We start from the raw sequence: 5628 nt of genomic DNA, 5'->3' as shown, positions 1-5628 counted from the left end.
TAAGACGTATTTGAGGTCTTCTAGCATTAGGATTGACACCTTAGCATTTTTTATTGACTGCATTATTTTTTATAAGAGGATATAACCCAGCCATGGGGCTATTTACTGAATATAAGGAACTGATCCAGGTAACAAATGACAAGAGGTACACTTCAGGAACACAAAAGTTCTCTAAACACTAGGAGTCAAGAAAGATAATGTTTTAAAGATTTTCTTTAAGTTTCAATGTGGTAGTCATGAGTGACCGTGAGTTCTTTTAACTCAGTAATGCTCACAACTTGTATAATTTAATGAACTAGATCTTCAAAGAGGTTCTTAAACTAGTTTGTAATAGTCTAAATAAATTCTAAAGGGAGTAACAGGATAAACTCTTAAGAGAACTTACGGTTCTATATAGTGAGCGTTATATAAAGCTCTGAGAGTACGAGTCTTGGATAAACAAAAATGTTTCTCTTGGGCACTGATCTTTCGACATAAGGCTCTCCATGCTTCAGTAGATCTTTTGACATGTTAGATCGGATGATACCAGTGACATACAGATCCCCTACCACAATCCCTCTTAAAGTATATAACATATGTTACATATCCATGCTTCGTAAATACTTGACCAACTTAATGCACATTCTATTCCACAAACCTCTCTAGGTAGACAAGGACTAAAGTTATTTCGATACAAACACTTTGGACAACGAATGTTCTTTTAGAGGTATATGACGTAACAACCATAAAAAAGAAATTAAAAAAAAAAAAAAACCATGGTAATTGATTTTTTCACCTCTCCATTAACCTTTCCCTACTTCTTCCCTAAAATAACTATGTTAACTTCCTTCTTACAAAGAGAAAATAAACCGAAGAGATCATTAGTCATATTTTATATCTTCCTCCTATTTTTTTGAAATGTATTAATTTCATTCCAATTATTTTTTAAGATCATCATGATTTCCTATAACAAGTTAATTGTTCTTCATTTTTAATTCTAAGAAAAGAAAAAAAAATTAGGAAAGAAAAAAAAAAGTAACAATCCATTAAAATTGGCCTAAAGTACTATGAATAAAAAAAAAATAATAAATAAAAAGAGAGAAAAAAAAAAGGAAAAATAGAAGGAAACCCAATTGAGAAAGCTTAAAATGTTTTTAAATTATTATATGAAAATAATATTATAACAAAGAATAATTGGATGGTTTGAAAACTCAATTGAGAAATAATGAAAACATGAAATTAAATTTTTACCAAAGCAATTAAGTGAATATTCAAAATAGGTGAAGTCTCGACATAAGTGAGAACGAATTCAAAGGACGAAAACAAGGAAATTTGAAGCTAGATAGAACTTTAGCTAAGACCATCCAAATAAGTTGTATTACTGAATGCTCAGTCAAAAGACTTGTCTTATGTATGACGGCACGTCCTTAATGGACTTTACACGTGTCATTTATGCTTTATGTTATGTGATGATATAATGATGTTGTATGATGATGTGATGATGTTATATGATGATATGATGATGTATGTGATGATATGAGATGATGACATGACGATGATAACATGATGATGTAAGATGCATGATAATGAGATGACTTAAAATGATGATATTCCATATTAAGATGATGTGAATGTATTAAATGTCATGATGCATTATGACGACGAGTTTTCTGAGATACAACCCTAATTAATGTTAATGATGCGTATTAAGCTAAATGCATGCATGTTACCTAGGGTAATGTGTGAATGCTGTATAGGGTTGTGCCATAAGAATGATTTAAAGATGAAAACCATAGGGACCTCATGCACACTATGTGTTCATATACATCGGGTTACAACCCATTTATGATGATGAGCACAGACGCGTACACTATGGTGATGATGATGGTGATCATGTCTTGTGTCACAATCGTACTCTTGAAATAGCGGGATAGCAATTGTGCAGCACTTATTTTAGTAAAGCAAACAAGTCATTTGTGAGAAATTCAGACATCATGGACAACGTCGGCGTATATTTAGACCTCGAGTCACATTGCGTGAAAAGGTTTAGAAAACGTGTGCAAGGAAATACATTTGAAAATGGTTTGGTTTGAAGAATTTATTAAACCAACCTTATATGACCATAAGAAAATTAAGAAATACCACGGTTTAAATAGCATATAACTCAAGGTAGGTAGAAGTGACAACTAGTCATATCCCCTCTAGTACATTTTGGGGCATTTTAGCCCTGACAGGTATAGACATGATTTTGATGAACAGTCACACCTCGTATTGACCCAACGTGAAATGGTAAAGGCCTATTTAGGATGAAAGCACGTAAAAAGGGTTTGGAACGGGTATGCAACCATGGACAACATGTCTTGGACAAGCAAAATCGAGACATCTGCCATGTTTTTTAGAGGTTTGTCTTTATCTCCCTCCTTCGGCGGAGGTGTTGGCTCAGTGTCTCTCCCTAGCCCTGGGTGAGCACTAATAGTGGTATTTGAGGGAAATGAACCCAACTGCTAGTAAGTCATTTAGCTGCTTGTAGAATTCTGCTTGCTTGGCTTGAGTCATATGACATTCGTTTATGGCACGTGATTTTTTCCCCGATATGACATCAACCTCGCTATTTATCTGCCTAGGTGGAGATAAATAATTTTTCTGACTTCCTTGTCTCGTGTTGCGGTGTTTCTGAGTTGACCGCGAGGCCTTTGTTGGGGTTGGCTCGTTCGACCTTCCCTCTTCCAATACGTTAATGGTAGCGAGCATAGATTCATTCTGGCTTAGATCCTGTCTCAACTACAATGCTAACATCATCTTCACCCCTTCTAGCTGCCAAGTGTTTAAGATAATCATTGGGTTTGACCTCATTAATACTAAACTCTTTGCTAGGGGCATGAGAATGACTTTGTGTTCTAGTAGGAAATCCATCCCGAACATAATGTAGAAGTCGTCCATCTTGACTATTACAAAGTCATTTCGTCCAGTCCAAGTCCTCAGCTTGATGGAGTTCTCTTCGCAACTCCTAAGACGGGCTTTATCTTACCTGTGTCTCGATGCCAAAGGATATTCAAGCGTTTTGCTTCGATCTCCGTCATGAAGTTGTGGGTTGCTCTAGAGTCGACGATAGTGTTTCTGGATGCTTTATGATTTACTCAAATCTCACCATACATGAGACCATGTTTCATTGTCTCTTCTATTTCTTCTGCTATTTTCTGAAGAGAAGACAAGTACTTTAATGCTCCCATGCGAGGTGTCCAACAGTCCTAGCTAACAGTATTTCTGTTTCTACCGTCTCGTACTCATCTTCTGAATTAATTTCAAGTTTTGCTTAGAAGGCGCATAATGTTGCTTTCTGTGCCCATTTGGATACTTGATGAGCCCCCTTACATATGAAGCAATAAGGGTCATGGTTTTGACTCTCACAAGTCAGGCTGTGAGGTCTTCACCATGGAGTCCTAACTTTTTGTTGGGAGGATTTGTATTCCTCCTCCCTGTCTTCGGATCTATCACTTTCCCCACCTCTGGGGAGTTTGGTTGAAAATTCTCATTTTCATCATTTATGGATGCTCTATTCTGCCTCATCCGATCAAACAATTATTTGGCAATAGCATAGACTCTGGAGAGGGTTTGAACTCTTTGTTTGTAGAGCTTGTTTTTCACCAACGACTTTAGTCCCTCGATAAAGTTGAAGATCTTGCTTAACGTAATCTCGAATACCACCCGTATGACTCATCTCTCTTAATTTTCTTCTAGCAATTATCTCGACATTCCATGGGAAGAACTGAGAGCGAAGTTCTTGTTTCAAGTTATCCCAAGTGTCCACAGTACATCGGCCATCTTGAATGTTCATGTACTTAGACTCCACCATAACTTCGCATCATCGGCTAGATGCATTGTTGCCAATATGACCTTCGCTTCCTTTGCCACAAGACTCCACCAAAACGGTTTGAATAATTTAAGAAAGCAATGTTATATGACTATAGCAATTAAGAAATACCACGGTTTAAATAGCATGTAATTCATGGTAGGAAGAAGTGACAACTAGTCATATCCCATCCGCCATGTGGCCATAGGCAACACATTTTGGACAAACATGATTGTGACACCTTGCATGATACTCGAGGGTTTGACTAGCCAACTTTGATGGATCCATGGAGGTGCGAGCTGTCTGCGGAAACACATTTTGGACAAACATGATTGTGACACCTTGCATGATACTCGAGGGTTTGACTAGCCAACTTTGATGGATCCATGGAGGTGCGACTCACGCTCGCAAATGTAGGTCATGTGTAGGGAAGTAATAACCCCTCATAAAAAAAATGTTGCTGCCCAGGATTGAACTGGGACCTTTAGTGTGTAAGACTAATGTGATAACCACTACACCACAACAACTAAATGTTAATAGTAAAAAAAATACTTAATAATTAAAATTTTAATGTTTTAAAAAATATCCTTAGAACCTCCAAAAGTTTCATCAATAATCTTTACACACGTAAAAAAAAATCTTTAAATATATCTTTAACTTTTCAAATAAATAAATAAAAATAAAAAATACTTTTATAAGTAGTTAGTTGCAACCGTTAATACTTGGTTTAAAAAATAAATACCATAAGATCTTTTGAATTTTTTAAAAATTTAGGAATATTTTTATCAATTTAATCAATATTACACTTAATGAAATTTAATGACACAAAAAAATCGTCTTTCTTAATCCACTACACTATGCAGTCATTTTTTAAAGTTTATGCATATACTTTAATATAAATATATATATTTATACTTTTACATTTGAATTCCCACTTATCATACTATGATGGAAAGTATGGGGACTTGATCCATAATTGTGTGTTCATATGCATCGAGATACTTCCCCATTATGATGAGTACAGATACGTACACCATGATACTGATTGTGACAATCATGTTCGTCGCTACGACGACTGCAATTCCCTCTGGGTGTCCAACAACAGCTCATTAGTGAGTGCTAGCCCGACCAGCAGGCCTAGAGGGCGTGCGAGCCCATCTGGTGGATCCAGGTTCACACGTGTGGGCCATGTGTAGAGAAGTATTACATTAAAAAGTCGCCTAAGAGAATGAAATGATATTTTAAATGATAGGTCCCACCATGTTGCATGTGACTACATTTCATAACCCCAGTAGTGGGGTCATTGACTGAGTATTTATTAAAATACTTAAGCCATGTGTTACTCTTATATTTCAGGTAAAGGTAAGGAACCCCTTTACAAATGACGATAGTGTCACATTGAAGACCATGAAACTTGTGTTAGTATAAGTTGCATGTTATTTATTTTGTAGTTCTTAAGTTAGATTAGGGCATCATTTGAATCCTTTTTTGTTTTATATAAATTTCATGTTGTTTTGTTTTAAGGTTTACATAAATTTCATGTTGTTTTGTTTTAAGGTTTTGTTAGGAATGTTTTAAGTCCATGACATCATGTGTTATGAATTATTTAAATGAATGTTGGTGCAAAAAAAAGGTCACATCATTCACATCGTAGCGACTTTATTTCAGTAGAAAAATAGGGTCGTTGCAGTTGGTATTGGAGCTCTAAGTTACAGATTCTGCATACTAGTTTATGAGGTAGTTTTAGTACATTCCATGGTCCCACCGCTGATGCTCCGTCGCCATCAAGTATGTCATAC

General features: G+C 35.9%; 1 non-coding gene across 1 annotated transcript; it reads right to left on the bottom strand.

Moving 5' to 3' along the window:
• Positions 1–4284: 4284 nt before the first annotated feature.
• TRNAV-UAC lies at positions 4285–4356 on the bottom strand. The gene has a single exon. It is a non-coding gene; the product is annotated as a tRNA-Val (tRNA).
• Between the last annotated feature and the right edge of the window lie 1272 nt (positions 4357–5628).

This window comes from Cucurbita pepo, unplaced genomic scaffold, assembly GCF_002806865.2.
Source record: "Cucurbita pepo subsp. pepo cultivar mu-cu-16 unplaced genomic scaffold, ASM280686v2 Cp4.1_scaffold000268, whole genome shotgun sequence".
Taxonomy (NCBI): Eukaryota; Viridiplantae; Streptophyta; class Magnoliopsida; order Cucurbitales; family Cucurbitaceae; genus Cucurbita; species Cucurbita pepo.
This window is presented reverse-complemented; position numbering and strand designations above follow the sequence as displayed.